We start from the raw sequence: 19,320 nt of genomic DNA, 5'->3' as shown, positions 1-19,320 counted from the left end.
CGATCAACATGAAGATGTTCACCGATGTTGACTACTCCGTCTCACCTGATGATCGGACACGACCTAGTTGACTCGGATCATGTTTCACTTAGATGACTAGAGGGATGTCTATCTGAGTAGGAGTTCATTAGATGAACTCAATTATCATGAACATAGTCTAAATTGTCTTTGCAAATATGTTGTAGATAAATAGCTCACGTTGTAGCTCCCTGTTTCAATACGTTCCTAGAGAAAGATTAAGTTGAAAGATATTGTAAGCAATGATGCGGACTGGGTCCGTAGTCCGAGGAGTGTCCTCACTGCTACACAGAAGGCTTACGTCTTTGATGCACCGCTCGATGTGCAAACCCCTACAACGTCGTCTGTGCATGTTGTGAACACCTGACAGACACGTCCTGATGACTACTTGATAGTTTAGTGCACCATACTTTACGGCTTAGAATCGGGATTCCAATGACGTTTTAAACGCCATAGAACATATGAGATGTTCCAAGAGCTGAAATTGGGATTTCAGGCTCATGCCCGTGTTGAGAGGTGTGAGACCTCTGACAAGTTCTTTAGCCAACAAGATGGAGGAGAATAGCTCAGCTAGTGAGCATGTGCTCAGAATGTCTGGGTGCTACAATCACTTAAATCAAGTGGGAGTTAAACTTCCAGATAAGATAGTGATTGATAGAGTTCTCTAGCCACTATCACTAAGCTACTAGATCTTCGTGATGAACTATGACATGCAAGGGATGGAGTTGATCCCGGAGCTGTTCGCGGTGCTTAAGACCGTAAAGGGTAGAAATCAAGAAGGAGCATCAAGTGTTGATGGTTTAACAAGACCACTGGTTTCAAGAAGGGCAAGCGCTAGAAGGGAAACTTCATGGATGGCAAACCAGTTGCCGCTCCAGTGAAGGAACCCAAGGTTGAACCCAAACCCAAGACTAAGTGCTTATATTGTAAGGGGAACAGTCACTGGTAGTGGAATTACCCCAAATGCATGGTAGATAAGAAGGCTGGCAACTTCAACAAAGTATATACGTGCTATTAATGTGTACCTCGCTAGTACTCCTGGTAGCACCTGGGTATTGGATACCGGTTCAGTTGCTATTACTGGTGACTTGAAGCAAAAGCTACGGACTAAACGGAGACTGGCTAAGGGCGAGGTGACGATGTGTGTTGGAAGTGTTTCCAAAGTTGATGAGATCACCATCGCACGCTCCATCTGCCTTCGGGATTAGTATTGAACCTAGATAAATGTTATCAGGTGTCTACGTTGAGCATGAATATGATTAGATCATGTTCATTGCAATACGATCATTCATTTAAGTTAGAGAATAATGGTTATTCTGTTTACATGAATGATACCTTTCATGGTCATGCACCCTATGTGAATGGTTCATTGAATCTCGGTCGTGACAATACACATGTTCACGCCAAAAGATGTAGAGTTAATAATGATAGTACCACTTTCTTGTGGCACTGCCGCTTAGGTCATATTGGCGTAAGATGCATGAAGAAACTCCATATCGATGGATGTTTGGAGTCACTTGATTTTGAATCGCTTGACACATGCGAGCCATGCCTCATGGGCAGGATGACTAAGACCCCGTTTTCAGGTACAATGAAACGGGCAAGTGACTTGTTGAAAATCATACATGAAGATGTGTGTGATCCAATGAGAATTGGAGCGTGTGGTGGATATCGCTATTTTCTCATCTTCATTGACGATTTGAGTAGATATAGGTATATTTACTTAATGAAGCACAAGTCTGAAACGTTTGAAAAGTTCAAGCGATTTCAGAGTGAAGTTAAGAATCATCATAACAATAAGATCATGTTCCTACGATCTGATCAAAAGGGGATTTTCTGAGTTATGAGTTTGGCAATCACTTAATACATTGTGGAATTGTTTCACAGTTGAAGCCACCTGGAACACCACAAGGTAATGGTGTGTCCGGACGTCGTAATCAAACCCTATGAGATATGGTGCGATCTATGATGTCTCTTACCAATCTACCGTTTTCATTTTGAGGTTATGCGTTAGAGACAGCTGCATTCACTTTAGATAGGACACCATCTAAGTCCGTTGAGACGACGTCATATGAACATTGGTTTGGCAAGAAACCAAAGTTGTTGTTTCTTAATGTTTGGGGATGCGATGCTTAGGGCTTTAGCTGGAGAAGCTCGAACCCAAAGCGGACAAACACATCTTCATAGGATACCCAAAGGTGACAGTAGGGTATACCTTCTATCTCATATCCGAGGACAAATTTTTTGTCACTAAGAACGGGCCCTTTCTCGAGAAGGAGTTTCTCTCGAAAGAATTGAGTGGGAGGAAGATAGAACTTGATGAGGTTGTCGAACCTTTACTTCAACCAGAGAGTGATGCAACACAGAAAGATGTTTTCTATGGAGCCTACGTATGTTGAAGAGGAAGTTAATGATAGTGATCATGAAGCTTCGGATCAAGTTGCTATCGAACCTCGTAGGTCGACAAGGATATGTACTACTCCTACGTGGTACGGTAATCCTGTCTTAGATATCATGTTGTTAGACAACAATGAACCTACGAGCTATGGAGAAGCGATGGTGGGCCCGTATTCCGACAAATGGTTAGAAGCCATGGAATCCGAGATAGGATCCATGTATCAAAACAAAGTATGGACTTTGGTGGACTTGCCCGATGATCGGCAAGCCACTGAGATAAAATGGGTCTTTAAGAAGAAGACGGACGTGGGCGGTAATGTTACCATCTATGAAGCTCGACTTGTGGGAAAGAGTCTTTTCACAAGTTCAAGGAGTTGACTACGATGAGAATTTCTCACCCGTAGCGATGCTTAAGTCCGTCGGAATCATGTTAGCATTAGCTGTATTTTTCAATTATGAAATCTTACAGATGGATGTCAAAACAAGTTTTCTTACCAGTTTTCATAAGAAAAGTTGTATGTGATACAATAAAAGGTTTTGACGATCCTAAGGATGCTAAAAGGTATGCTGGCTCCAGCGATCCTTCTATGGACTAGAGCAAGCATCTCGGAGTCAAAATATATGCTTTGATAGAGTGATCAAAGCTTTTAGGTTTATACAATGTTTGCTAGAAACTTGTATTTACAAGAAAGTCAGTGGGAGCACTACAACATTTCTGATAAGTATATGTGGATGACATATTGTTGATCCGAAATAATGTAGAATTTCTGGAAAGCATAAACGGTTGTTTGAAGAGTGATTTTCAAAGGAAGACCTGGATAAAACTGCTTACATATTGGGCATCAAGATCTATAGAGATAGATCAAGATGCCTGATGATACTTTCAAAGAACGCACACCTTGACATGTTTTTGAAGGAGTTCAAAATAGATCAGTCAAAGAAGGGGTTCTTACCTGAGTTGTAAGGTGTGAAGTTGAGTAAGACTCAAAGCTTGACCACGGCATAAGAAAGAGAAAGGACGAAGGTCGTCCCCTATGCCTTTGTCATAGGCTCTATACGGTATGCCATGCTGAAGTACCGCACCTCATGTGTGCCTTGCCACATGTCTGGCAAGAGGGTACAAAGGTGATCTAGGAGTAGATCACCAGATAGCGATCAAAATTATCCTTAGAGGAATAAGGAAATGTTTCTCGTTTATGGAGGTGATAAAGAGTTCGACGTAAAGAGTTACGTCGATGCAAGCTTAACACCTATCCGGATAGCTCTGAGTAGAGATACCGGATACGTATAATGGAGCAACAATTTGGAATAGCTCCAAGTGGAACGTGGCAGCAGCATCTACGATATAAAGTTTTGCGAAATACATAGGGATTTGAATATGGCAAGACCCGTTGACTACAACCTCTCTCACAGGCATAACATGATCAAACCCAGAACTCTTTGAGTGTTTATCACATAGTGATGTGAACTAGATCATTGAGTCTACTAGACTCTTGGATGTTGGTCACATGGCGATGTGACCTGTGAGTGTTAATCACATGGTGATGTGAACTAGATTATTGACTCTAGTGCAAGTGGGAGACTGTTGGAAATATGCCCTAGAGGCAATAATAAATTGGTTATTATTATATATTTAATTGTTCATGATAATCGTTTATTATCCATGCTAGAATTGTATTGATAGGAAACTCAGATACATGTGTGGATACATAGACAACACCATGTCCCTAGTAAGCCTCTAGTCTCGTTGATCAATAGATGGTTACGGTTTCCTGACCATGGACATTGGATGTCGTTGATAACGGGATCACATCATTAGGAGAATGATGTGATGGACAAGACCCAATCCTAAGCCTAGCACAAAGATCGTGTAGTTCGTATGCTAAAGCTTTTCTAGTGTCAAGTATCATTTCCTTAGACCATGAGATTGTGCAACTCCCGGATACCGTAGGAGTGCTTTGGGTGTGCCAAACGTCACAACGTAACTGGGTGGCTATAAAGGTTCACTACAGGTATCTCCAAAAGTGTCTGTTGGGTTGGCACGAATCGAGACTGGGATTTGTCACTCCGTGTAAACGGAGAGGTATCTCTAGGCCCACTCGGTAGGACATCATCATAATGTGCACAATGTGATCAAGGAGTTGATCACGGGATGATGTGTTACGGAACGAGTAAAGAGACTTGCCGGTAACGAGATTGAACAAGGTATCGGGATACCGACGATCGAATCTCGGGCAAGTATCGTACCGCTAGACAAAGGGAATTGAATACGGGATTGATTGAATCCTTGACATCGTGGTTCATCCGATGAGATCATCGTGGAATATGTGGGAGCCAACATGGGTATCTAGATCCCGCTGTTGGTTATTGGCCGGAGAGTTGTCTCGGTCATGTCTGCATGGTTCCCGAACCCGTAGGGTCTACACACTTAAGGTTCGATGACGCTAGGGTTATAGGGAATAGATATACGTGGTTACCGAATGTTGTTTGGAGTCCCGGATAAGATCCCGGATGTCATGAGGAGTTCCGGAATGGTCCGGAGGTAAAGATTTATATATGGGAAGTCCTGTTTTGGTCGCCAGAAAAGTTTCGGGTTTTATCGGTAATGTACCGGGACCACCGGGAGGGTCCCGGTGGTCCACAAAGTGGGGCCACCAGCCCTGGAGGGCTGCATGGGCCAAGTGTGGGAGGGGACCAGCCCCAGGTGGGCTGGTGCGCCCCCCCAGAAGGGCCCAAGGCGCCTAGGGTTTGGGGAGGGGGCGCCTCCACCTAGCTTGGGGGGCAAGTTTCCCCTCTCCCCCCCCCTTGGCCGCCACCCTAGATGGGTTTGCGGCTGCCGCACCCCTTGGGGTGGAAACCCTAAAGGGGGTGCACCCCCTACCTCTCCCCTATATATACTTGAGGACTTTGGGGCTGCCAACACAGGAGTTTTGACCTCTCCATGGCGCAGCCCTGCCTCTCTCCCTACTCCTCTCCCGCGGTGCTTTGCGAAGCCCCGCTGGAGTACCACGCTCCTCCACCACCACCACGCCGTCGTGCTGCTGCTGGATGGAGTCTTTCCCAACCTCTCCTTCTCCCCTTGCTGTATCAAGGCGTAGGAGACGTCACCAGGCTGTACGTGTGTTGAACACGGAGGTGCCATCCGTTCGGCACTAGGATCATCGGTGATTTGGATCCCGACGAGTACGACTCCATCAACCCCGTTCACTTGAACGCTTCCGCTTAGCGATCTACAAGGGTATGTAGATGCACTCTCCTTCCCTTCGTTGCTAGATTACTCCATAGATTGATCTTGTTGATGCGTAGAAAATTTTGAATTTCTGCTACGTTTCCCAACACTAACCACTACACCTGCCTCCACGGCCAACCGCACCTCCCCGGTAAGCTCGACGTGCTTCCAACCTAGCATCCACGGCCCCCACTGGACGGAGGATGCAACCCCCAACATCGCCATTCGTCTCCCATCAGAAGGATGCAACCAAACACGACGCCATTCGTCTCCTCGAGAATGCAACGCCTGCCGACCATTCCTCTCCCGACGAAGGATGCAACAACCGCAGCGAGGCCATTCCTCTCCCTCCAGCCACCACTATCTCGTCCTCCCACCTGAAGCAGCGTCGAGCTTACCGAACCACCATCAAGAGAATGTAACACTGAGCAAGGATGCCATTCATCTCCCACAACTTCTCCCGCGCAGAGAACAACAAGCGCACTCGCCGCCCCGAAACAGACTGCGGCCACCCAACTACACCGCCAACTGCGCCGAGCGCGAACCGCAACCGCATCATGGCGCGAAACGCAGCTAGCAGTTGCGGACGACCGGCGAACTGACGAGCACATTGGCCTTCCCCACACGGGCTCAACACGGCCGCGCTAGATTTGCGCCAACTCGCTGCACACCTCTCTCCACCTCGCTCTTCGGTGGCCACGCCAGATCCATGCCGCCCTGCTGCAGTCCTCCCTCCACCTCGCGCGCCGGCGGCCGCGCCGGATCCGCGCCACCCCGCTGCACTCCCCCTCCACCTCGTGGGCCGGCGGTCGCGCCAAGGCACAGCAAGGACGCGCCCTCCCTACGCGCACGCCGACGACTGCGTCGCCCGCCAGGCAGGAACCCGACGACGCCTCATCGAGATCCACATCCCCGTGGCCGAGCCGCCCCCGCGCAGCTCGTGCACCTCACGAGACGGAGAAGACCCCGCCGCCGCCGATGCCGCACGGGCTTTGCCCGGCGACGCACTCCGGCGGCGGCAAGGGAGGTAAGAAGGGGTGGGTAGGTGGCCAGCAGCGGCGATATAGGGTTCTCCCGAGCCGCTGCGGGGAGCGACACGGGAGTCTAAAGGTGCGCATCCATGTCTGTTAGAGGCTTAGAGCTTGTCACCCAAACAAGGATTGTTGACATGCAGCTGGAACCCGGATTTTTTTGAGACAATCAAGCGAAGCTTTTATTAGACCGTCACAATGTTTACAGGGATGAAAGTAAGATCACCGGGGTGGCCTAACCAGACATGGCGACCAAACCCCAGTCCCAAAGCATGCTTCACTAGATTGTGAGCCTCGACATTCGAGCTCCTAAACTCATGAACAAAATGCAAGAATTAAAGCTACTAGAGTACTCTATGATCTCATGTATAATGGCCCCATAGACCGGGTTACTCTTCTGCTTGACATCGTTCACCACTTCCATGCAATCCGTCGCCACATGAATCGCTTGTAACTGGAGATCCTCTGCTAGTGCCATCGATTCCCTGACTCCCATTGCTTCCAGTGTCGTAGGGTCAGAGATGCCCTTGAACACGACAGTGGACGCACCGAGAAAGATACCTTCCCTGCTTCTGCACACTGCTGCTACCGCACCAACACTTGAACTCTCCATGCAGGCTGCATCAACATTAATTTTAGATGTGCCCAACGGCGGCTGTAACCAATGAGTTGGTCGTGCCGTTCTGGCCTACACAACAGTATTGGACACGTTCTTGATCACTTGAAGATCGCTCAAGAACGAGTTAATGAATGTGTGTGTTGCATGCGGACTCTGGAATATATCCTCATATATAGCTTTCCTTCTAGCTGCCCACACTGCCCACAAGGTAACCGTCATACGTACAAAACGTTCATGCGAGAGAGTATTCTTCAGAGCAAAAATCCATTCCCTTGCATCCTCACCATCATGCTGGCTCATCTGTTCAACAAGAGAATCGTCAGATAGTGCCCACACGCTGCTTGCCATCGCGCACTCAAGCAAAGCATGTCTCCATGAATCTCTGGCACCGCAAAACACACATGTAGAAGTAGTCGACATGTTTCTATGGTGGAGTAGTTCCGCTGTTGGGATAGAGCTGCGTGCAAAACGCCATAAAAACAGCTTCACCTTCGATGGCACATCCGTCTTCCATAACTTAGTCCAGTCGCTATCCGTGTTGCCCGATGCTGATGCGTTATCACCACTTCCATGCTCTCCCTCTAGCCTTGCTTGTACACTCAGTCTATAGGCAGATTTTATAGAAAAATTACCCTTCTTCTCACCACTCCATGCCCAGAAATCTTCCATGTTGTGTGTGCATAGAGGTATAGATGATATTCCTTCTGCATAAACAGGCAAAAAGACAGTCCGAACCAGTTGTTCATTCCAAGTGGCCTCCTGGGCATTGATATAATCCGCCACTAGGCGCGGCGGATTCTGTATTAACGGCGACACCGGTCTCATCATTCCTGATCTTGGAATCCAGTTTTGTGTCCAGACTTCAGTAGTTTGCCCATTGCCAATTCGCCGGACTATACCCAGATTTAGCATATCCCTCCCGTCCAAGATAGCTCGCCAGATTTGCGAGGGCCGACTTCCAAGCTCTGCCTCCAGAATGGATGTCTCGGGGAAATATGAGGCCTTCAAAATTCGTGCACTCAGCGTTGTTGGTTCTGTCAATACTCTCCATGCCTGCCTTGCGAGCAAAGCTAGGTTAAAAATCTCCATATCCCTGAAGCCAAGTCCCCCGAGGTGCTTCGGCCGTGTCATAGTATCCCATGCCACCCAAGCTGGTTTTCATTTTCCGGCCTTACTCCCCCACCAAACTTGGCGAATAATGGAGGATATGTTCTCACGTCCCCTTGGAATTCTGAAACAGGCCATAGAGTAAACTGGCAGTGCTTGTGCCACTGCCTTAATTAGAACCTCCTTTCTTCCTGCCGACAGAAGCTTCTCCATCCATCCCTTAACCTTCTCCCACACCCGGTCTCTCAGGTACCTGAAAGTATCCATCTTTGACTGGCCGACATCGGTTGGCATACCCAAGTAGCGCTCATTTAACGACTCATTCTGAACATTCAGAGTTGACTTAATGCTCTCTCTCAGCTATTGTGGACATCCCTTACTAAAAAATATTGACGATTTATCATGATTGATTTTCTGCCCTGAAGCCTTACAATAAACATCCAATAGGTTTGAAACCGCTACAGCCCCTTCATTACTCGACTTGAACAACAACAGGCTATCATCCGCGAATAGGAGGTGGTTTACGGCTGGAGCTGAAGTTGCCACCTTGATCCCACCCAACACAAATGACTAAGAACTGGTTTTAAGTAGGCACGAAAGGCCCTGTACTGCTATCAAGAAGAGATAGGGGGATATTGGATCTCCTTGTCGAATACCTCGTGATGGTGTAAAAGACTCAAGTTTCTCTCCATTAAATAAAACTGGGAATGAGACTGAACTGATCATACTCATGATAATGTCCACCCACTGCTGAGCAAAACCAAGCTTGATCATCATTGCTTTGAGATACGCCCATTCCACTCTGTCATATGCTTTCATCATGTCCAATTTCAGAGCACAATGGCTATTTGACCTAGACCTGCTCTTCTTCATAAAATGTAAGCACTCGTAAGCACAAATAATATCGTCAGTTATAAGCCGGCCTGGAACAAAAGCGGACTGCTCCTTTGATATGATGTCAGGCAAGATAATTTTCAACCTATTTGCAACAACCTTAGAGGCAATTTTGTAAATGACATTGCATAAACTGATAGGCCGGAATTGGGTAAGGAGAGTGGGGTTCATCACCTTGGGAATAAGCACAAGTACTGTATCATTAACACACGCCGCACTTTCCTCCCCTCTGATTATACGAAAGACTGCTTCCGTCACTTCGTCACCACATATATCCCAGTGCCTCTGATAAAACTGAGCTGGGAAACCATCCGGTCCCGGTGATTTTGTAGGGGCCATCTGGAAGAGTGCCTTCTTCACCTCATCTTTTGTATATGGAGCCGTTAGCATCTCATTCATCTGTGGCGTTAATTTCCTGGGAACATGTTGGAGCACACGGTCCATGTCTGTCACCCCCTCCGTTGTCTACAAGTTTCTGTAAAAAGCGGTGACCATCTCCCTTAATTCCGCCGGGTCCTGCACCTGAACTCCCAACGAGTTTGCCAAGGCTTTAATCATGTTCTTTTTTCTTCTCATGCTTGCATGCAAGTGGAAGAACCTGGTGTTTTTGTCTCCTGATGCCAGCCATTCAATCCTCGATCTTTGGAGCCACATTAACTCCTCTCGGTGGTAGAGCTCTACCAGCTTATCATTAAGCTTGATCTCCAAGTGTGACGGTCCTGTTCTACCCGGTTCGCTTCGGAGCCGTTCAAGTTCGGCCATCAACCACTTGATCTCCTTCCTAACGCTGCCAAATGTATCTCTATTCCATTTGCCGAGGTTGGATGCAACCTTCTTAAGTTTGTCCTGTAAATCTACAAGACTCAGCGCAGGTGCAGCTCCTCCCCAACACTGTTGAATTGTTTCCTTCCACGAATCATGAGTCCCCCACATCACCTCATATCGGAATGGTGGTTTTGGGGTCGGATGCACCTGCTCCTCGGTCATACTGATGAGAATCGAGGCATGGTCTGATGAAGCGGCTGTGAGGTGCTTAACTGATGCTGCGGGAAACCTCGAAATCCAATCAACCGATGCCAACGCCCGGTCGAAACGGACCCGAGTGAAACTCCCTCCCGTGACCTTTTTCTCGAACGTCCAAAAATTTCCTTGATAGCCCAAATCCTCCAACATGCAGACATCAACCGCCTCGCGGAACCCCTATATTTGGGCATTACTACGTTCTCCAATACCTTCTTGTTCTTCCGGACGTAGCACCTCATTGAAATCCCCGAAGCATACCCAAGGGAGCTCACTCAAACTTGCAATGCCTTTCATTGTGTCCCAAGTCTGATGGCGTATGTGTGTTTTTGCTTCTCCATAAAAACAAGTAGCTCTCCAAGAATCAGTCCCCGGCTCATCAATTTTACAATCTACATGATACACAGAGTACCCCAAAATCTCGATTTATTGGATTATTCCAAAAAATTCCAAGGCCCCCACTACAGCCCTGACTGCTTACAGCAAAAGCGTTATCGAAGCCAAACGAACTTGCTAGATTTTCCACCCTAACTCTATCAATTTGAGTTTCAACAATACAAAGAAGGGTGGGGGCAAATTTCCGCACTAGCTCACAGGAGAACTCGCCATTGTAGATGGATCCGCCTGGGTTCGCTTCCTGTTTCCTTCCGCCTCCTCCATGTCATCATCATGACCACCGCTACCCCCAGAATACTGCCCAGTCTTTGTTGGAGCCTTGCGTGCAGTTGGCTTGGTTTTGCTCTTCGCCTCGCCCGGACCCGGTCCTGCACCTCTGAACCACGTAGCCTTCAGGTTCTTGAATACCAGCGTTGTAGGAGGGTGGACGCCATCCCCATGTTCCTTAAACTGATGACCTAGCCTTCCACAAACTGCACACCAGTTGGGCAACCTCTCATATTTGACCCTAAAAATCAGTCGCTTCTCACCGATCTTAAGCGATACAGCGTTTCTCAGTGGCTTGGTGACATCCACCTTTACACGGACCCTAAAGAAGTTTCCTTAAAAATCATGGGAAGCTGTCTCGGCATAGACTAAGGCCGCGTTCGGACTCCCTCCGCTCCGCGGCTCCGCGCCGGAGCGGAGTGGCTTGCTAGGTATAATACGCAGAGCTGCTAAAAGGGCGCTCCGCCGGCTCCGCTCCGCGGAGAGCGGCCGAACAGGCCCTAACTCGCCCAACTTCACCGCCAAGGAAGGTATCTGTGAGACATAGCCATCTGGAAAATCATGTATTTGTGCCCATATCTCCAGCAGGTCCAGTTTGATAGATGATGGCTTAGTGAAACCATCATACTCTGCCAAGATCACCGCATCACCTCGAAAGTTCCATGGACCTTCCAGCATCACTCTTTCCCAGTCTCCAAGGCACGAGAATTGCAGAGTGTAGATATTGTCCTCAAGGGGACGTATATTGACCCTTTGCGCCAGATCCCATGCTGATCTCATGTTCTTGTAAAACCAAAACTGACTATAGGTTTTTTCCGTGTGAACCCTAGCAATCGCCATCCACCTCGTAGCTTCTGGCTGTAGAGTTTTTTGATCTACCACCACATCATCTAGGTCCTCCTCCGAGAGACCCAACTCCCTCATCATTGCCTCCAGATCCTCTTGGTCTCCCGATTCAGAAGCTTTTGCCGCCATCTTTATTCCCTCGCCCAAAGAAACTTTCTCGCCGGGCCTTGACCTAACCCTAGACCCCCCGCTGGACTGCCTTCCCCCGCCAAGATCGGGTAGCGATGCACAGATCGCCCCGTAATCGACCCGAGCAGGAAGAGGCGACACAGGACGGGATCAGGGAAGAAGATCTCAACAGCGGCAGAAGCGCCGCCGAGAGGACGAGAACCCTAGCGAGAGGGAAAGATTGTACATCGCAAACCCATTGGGCAGGCGGACTGTACTGGGCAGGCCCACTGGGCGAACTTAAAATTTGCCCTGGACGGCGCTGGGCCGGCCCACCAGGTAAACTTAAAAATACCAAAACTATTGAGACGTTATCAGGAATCGTTCTTTCAACCTAGCGTTGCTGACCTTGTCAAGATAGCCACTCTACCTCCTAGCTGTTGTTAATAAAAGAGAAGCGCGAAAATATTTAACAACAAACAGTACCATCGTCATCGAGATTTGAAAACATTTCAGAAAATTTTAGATACATTTTCTTGCAAATTGTCAACAATTTTGAAATCTGAACATTTTTTGGAATTATGTGGAATACACAAACACATTTTGAAAACGTGAACCATTTTTTTAATACCCTACGATTTTTAAGGTGCTAACACTTTATAAAAGGAATAATTTCGGAAGCTGAACAAAATATGAAACTGCGAACAATTTTGTGAAAACTTGTTCCCATTTTAAAAAGTTAGAAAGTGTTCGCACGTTAAAATGCTATTCAGGTTTCAGAATTTGTTCACATTTTTACAAAGAAATGTTTATGTTTCAAAAAAATCTCGTCTTGGAAAATTCTTCGCACTTATTTGTTTAGGTTTCAAAATTATTCATGTTTTCAGAATTTTGTTTGCTTTTTTAAAAGTGTCCGCACTTCAAAAAATGTTCGGGGATTTAAAAAATGGTTTGTGTTTTCAAAATTTCTTTGCGTTTATTTTTTTGCTTTTAAGAACACTTGGATTTCAAACTTGTTGACCATTTCCAATAAAATGTTCCGAAATTAAATGTTTCACATCTCGACCCCGCAGTGTCTTGTTAAATATGTTCGCGCTTCCAATTTACAAGAAATGTTATTCGCAAGGGTGGTTGGCTGAATGAGCTAGGAAGCAGCAGGTCCGAAGTACGAATCCTTGTTAGTGATTTTTTTTTTCACTTGGGTATTTTTAAGTCCCTTACCTGCCACATCGACAATCCCGTTGAAAACACGCTTATAAGGTTTAAAATAGACTGGGATCTTATAGTTCGGTGTGCTGATTTCAGGGATTCAAAATTCAAGGTTTGATTTAGCTTTCGTCTATAAACTTAAGGTTTATTTTAAACCTTTTCCTGCTAGGTTGGGGGGGGGGGCAACTTTCGATGAAAATCGCGTCGACTTCGGTCATGGCGGACGATGGTGGTGTCTATGACGTCGTTCCCTTCTCGATGCATCATCGTTGCAGGTCGTCGCACCCCACTCGTGATGTTCAGGGGAAACCCCTAGATCTGGATCTACCGGGTCAGACGATGACGGTACTTTTGATGTCGTTGTCCCTTCTGAGGGCATCGTTTTGGAGTAAGTGCTAGTTGGCCGGGCAAGCGGAAGAGCGGTGTCTCATCCACCACAAGGCCGATGGCATGGCGCTGCGGAGGTTCAGCGACGGATACATGCAACTGTTGGGTAACGTAGTAATTTCAAAAAATTTCCTACGCACACGCAAGATCATGGTTATGCATAGCAACGAGAGGGGAGAGTGTTGTCTACGTACCCTCGTAGACCGACAGCGGAAGCGTTATAACAACGCGGTTGATGTAGTCGTACGTCTTCACGGCCCGACCGATCAAGCACCGAAACTACGGCACCTCCGAGTTCTAGCACACGTTCAGCTCGATGACGATCCCCGGACTTCGATCCAGCAAAGTGTCGGGGAAGAGTTCCGTCAGCACGACGGCATGGTTACGATCTTGATGTTCTACCGTCGCAGGGCTTCGCCTAAGCACCGCTACAATATTATCGAGGATTATGGTGGAGGTGGGCACCGCACACGGCTAAGAAAACGATCACGAGGATCAACTTGTGTGTCTAGAGGTGCCCCCCTGCCCCCGTATATAAAGGAGCAAGGGAGGAGGAGGCCGGCCCTAGGAGGGGGCGCGCCAAGTGTGGAGTCCTACTAGGACTCCCTAGTCCTAGTAGGATTCCTCCTCCCATATGGAATAGAAAAAGAGAAAGGGAAAAGGAGAAGGAAGGAAGGGGGCGCCCCCCTTCCCTAGTCTAATTCGGACCATACCAAGGGGAGGGGTGCGGCCACCCGTGAGTCCCTTTTTCTTCTTTCCCGTATGGCCCAATAAGGCCCAATACGTATTCCCGTAACTCTTCGGTACTCCGAAAAATACCCGAATCACTTGGAACCTTTTCGATGTCCGAATATAGTCGTCCAATATATCGATCTTTACGTCTCGACCATTTCGAGACTCCTCTTCATGTCCCCGATCTCATCCGGGACTCCGAACTCCTCCGGTACATCAAAACTCATAAACTCATAATATAACTGTCATCGAAACCTTAAGCGTGCGGACCCTACGGGTTCGAGAATAATGTAGACATGACCGAGACACGTCTCCAGTCAATAACCAATAGCGGAACCTGGATGCTCATATTGGCTCCCACATATTCTACGAAGATCTTTATCGGTCAGACCGCATAACAACATACGTTGTTCCCTTTGGCATCGGTATGTTACTTGCCCGAGATTCGATCGTCGGTATCTTAATACCTAGTTCAATCTCGTTACCGGCAAGTCTCTTTACTCATTCCGTAATACATCATCTCACAACTAACTCATTAGTTGCAATGCTTGCAAGGCTTATGTGATGTGCATTACCAAGAGGGCCCAGAGATACCTCTCCGATAATCGGAGTGACAAATCCTAATCTCGAAATACGCCAACCCAACATGTACCTTTGGAGACACCTGTAGAGCTCCTTTATAATCACCCAGTTACGTTGTGACGTTAGGTAGCACACAAAGTGTTCCTTCGGCAAACGGGAGTTGCATAATCTCATAGTCATAGGAACATGTATAAGTCATCAAGAAAGCAATAGCAACATACTAAACGATCAGGTGCTAAGCTAATGGAATGTGTCATGTCAATCACATCATTCTTCTAATGATGTGATCTCGTTAATTTAATAACAACTCTTTTGTTCATGGTTAGGAAACATAACCATCTTCGATTAACGAGCTAGTCAAGTAGAGGCATACTAGTGACACTCTGTTTGTCTATGTATTCACACATGTATTATGTTTCCGGTTAATACAATTCTAGCATGAATAATAAACATTTATCATGATATAAGGAAATAAATAATAACTTTATTATTGCCTCTAGGGCATATTTCCTTCAGTCTCCCACTTGCACTAGAGTCAATAATCTAGTTCACATCGCCATGTGATTCAACACTAATAGTTCACATCACCATGTGATTAACACCCATAGTTCACATCGTCATGTGACCTATACCCAGAGGGTTTACTAGAGTCAATAATCTAGTTCACATCGTTTATGTGATTAACACCCAAAGAGTACTAAGGTGTGATCATGTTTTGCTTGTAAGATAATATTAGTCAACGGGTCTGTCACATACAGATCCGTAAGTATTTTGCGAATTCTATGTCTACAATGCTCTGCACGGAGCTACTCTAGCTAATTGCTCCCACTTTCAATATGTATCTAGATCGAGACTTAGAGTCATCCAGATCTGTGTCAAAACTTGCATCAACGTAAATTTTTACGACGAACCTTTTGTCACCTCCATAATTGAGAAATATTTCCTTATTCCACTAAGGATAATTTTGACCGCTGTCCAGTAATCTACTCTTAGATCACTATTGTACTCCCTTGCTTAACACAGTGTAGGGTATACAATAGATCTGGTACACAGCATGTCATACTTTATAGAACCTATGGCTGAGGCATAGGGAATGACTTTCATTCTCTTTCTATCTTCTGCCGTGGTCGGGCTTTGAGTCTTACTCAATTTCACACCTTGTAACACATGCAAGAACTCTTTCTTTGACTGTTCCATTTTTGAACTACTTCAAAATATTGTCAAGTTATGTACTCATTAAAAAAACTTATCAAGCGTCTTGATCTATCTCTATAGATCTTGATGCTTAATATGTAAGCAGCTTCACCAAGGTCTTTCTTTGTAAAACTTCTTTCAAAACACTCCTTTATGCTTTGCAGAATAATTCTACATTATTTCCGATCAACAATATGCCATTCACATATACTTATCAGAAATGTTGTAGTGCTCCCACTCACTTTCTTGTAAATACAGGCTTCCCGCAAGTCTGTATAAAACTATATGCTTTGATCATACTATCAAAGCATTTATTCCAACTCCGAGAGGCTTGCACCAGTCCATAAATGGATCGCTGGAGCTTGCACACTTTGTTAGCTCCTTTTGGATCGACAAAACCTTACGGCTGCATCATATACAACTCTTCTTTCAGAAATCCATTCAGGAATGCAATTTTGACATCCATTTGCCGGATTTCATAAAATGCGGCAATTGCTAACATGATTCGAACAGACTTAAGCATAGATACGAGTGAGAAACTCTCATCGTAGTCAACACCTTGAACTTGTCGAAAACCTTTTTGCGACAATTCTAGCTTTGTAGATAGTAACACTACTATCAGCGTCCGTCTTCCTCTTGAAGATCCATTTAATCTCAATGGCTCGCCGATCATTGGGCAAGTCAATCAAAGTCCATACTTTGTTCTCATACATGGATCTCATCTCAGATTTCATGGCCTCAAGCCATTTTGCAGAATCTGGGCTCATCATCACTTCCTCATAATTCGTAGGCTCGTCATGGTCAAGTAACATGACCTCCAGAACTGGATTACCGTACCACTCTGGTGCGGATCTCACTCTGGTTTACCTACGAGGTTCGGTAGTAACTTGATCTGAAGTTACATAATCATCATCATTAGCTTCCTCACTAATCGGTCTAGTAGTCACAGGAACAGATTTCTGTGATGAACTACTTTCCAATAAGGGAGCAGGTACAGTTAACTCATCAAGTTCTACTTTCCTCCCACTCACTTCTTTCGAGAGAAACTCCTTCTCTAGAAAGGATCCATTCTCAGCAAAGAATATCTTGCCTTCGGATCTGTGATAGAAGGTGTACCCAACAATTTCTGTTGGGTATCCTATGAAGACGCACTTCTCCGATTTGGGTTTGAGCTTATCAGGTTGAAACATTTTCACATAAGCATTGCAACCTCAAACTTTAAGAAACGACAACTTTGGTTTCTTGCCAAACCACAGTTCAGATTGTGTCGTCTCAACGGACTTAGATGGTGACTTAGATGGTGCCCTTTTAAACGTGAATGCAGCTGTCTTTAATGCATAACCCCAAAACGATATTGGTAGATCGGTAAGAGACGTCATAGATCGCACCATATCTAATAAAGTACGGTTATGACGTTCGGACACACCATTATGCTGTGGTGTTCTAGATGGCGTGAGTAGTGAAACTATTTCACATTGTTTTTAACTGAAGGCTAAACTCGTAACTCAAATATTTTACTTCTGCGATCATATCGTAGAAACTTTCAATTTTGTTACGATGATTCTCCACTTCACTCTGAAATTCTTTGAACTTTTCAAATGTTTCAGACTTGTGTTTCATCAAGTAGATATACTCATATCTTCTCAAATCATCTGTGAAGATCAGAAAATAATGATACCTGCCACGAGCCTCAATATTCATCGGACCACATACATCAGTATGTATGATTTCCAACAAATCTGCTGCTCGCTCCATTGTACTGGAGGATGGAGTCTTTAGTCATCTTGCCCATAAGGCATGGTTCTCAAGCATCAAGTGATTCCAAAATTCCATCAGCATGGAGTTTCTTCATGCGCTTTACACCAATATGACTTAAAACGGCAGTGCCACAAATAAGTTGCACTATCATTATTAACTTTGCATCCTTTTGGCTTCAATATTATGAATATGTGTATCACTACGATCGAGATCCAACAAACTATTTTCGTTGGTGTGTATGACCATAGAAGGTTTTATTCATGTAAACAGAACAACAATTGTTCTCTAACTTAAATGAATAACCGTATTGCAATAAACATGATCAAATCATATACATGCTCAACGCAAACACCAAATAACACTTATTTAGTTTCAACACTAACCCCGAAAGTAAAGGGAGTGTGCGATGATGATCATATCAATCTTGGAACCAATTCCAACACACATCATCACTTCACCCTTAACTAGTCTCTGTTTATTCTGCAACTCCCATTTCGAGTTACTAATCAGCAACTGAACTAGTATCAAATACTGAGGGGTTGCTATAAACACTAGTAAAGTACACATCAATAACATGTATATCAAATATACTTATGTTCACTTTGCCATCCTTCTTATCCGCCGATCACTTGGGGTAGTTCCGCTTCCAGTGACCAGTCCCTTTGCAGTAGAAGCACTTAGTCTCAGGCTTAGGACCAGACTTGGGCTTCTTCACTTGAGTAGCAACTTGCTTGCTGTTCTTCTTGAAGTTCCCCTTTTTTTCCTTTGCCCTTTTCTTGAAACTAGTGATCTTGTCAACCACCAACACTTGATGCTCTTTCTTGATTTCTACCTTCATCGATTTCATCATCATGAAAAGCTCGGGAGTCGTTTTCGTCATCCCTTGCATACTATAGTTCATCATGAAGTTCGACTAACTTGGTGATGGTGACTAGAGAATTCTGTCAATCACTATCTTATCTGGAAGATTAACTCCCACTTGATTCAAGCGATTGTAGTACCCAGACAATCTGAGCACATGCTCACTAGTTGAGCGATTCTCCTCCATCTTTTAGCTATAGAACTTGTTGGAGACTTCATATCTCTCAACTCGGGTATTTGCTTGAAATATTAACTTCAACTCCTCGAACATCTCATATGGTCCATGACGTTCAAAACGTCTTTGAAGTCCCGATTCTAAGCCGTTAAGCATGGTGCACTAAACTATCAAGTAGTCATCATATTGAGCTAGCCAAACGTTCATAACGTCTGCATCTGCTCCTGCAATAGGTCTGTCACCTAGCGGTGCATCAAGGACATAATTCTTCTATGCAGCAATGAGGATAATCCTCAAGTTATGGACCCAGTCCGTGTAATTGCTACCATCATCTTTCAACTTAGTTTTCTCTAGGAACATATCAAAATAAACACAGGGAAGCAACAATGCGAGCTATTGATCTACAACATAATTTGCAAAATACTATCAGGACTAAGTTCATGATAAATTTAAGTTCAATTTAATTATATTACTTAAGAACTCCCACTTA

Source organism: Triticum aestivum, chromosome 1A (assembly GCF_018294505.1).
Source record: "Triticum aestivum cultivar Chinese Spring chromosome 1A, IWGSC CS RefSeq v2.1, whole genome shotgun sequence".
Classification (NCBI taxonomy): domain Eukaryota; kingdom Viridiplantae; phylum Streptophyta; class Magnoliopsida; order Poales; family Poaceae; genus Triticum; species Triticum aestivum.
This window is presented reverse-complemented; position numbering follows the sequence as displayed.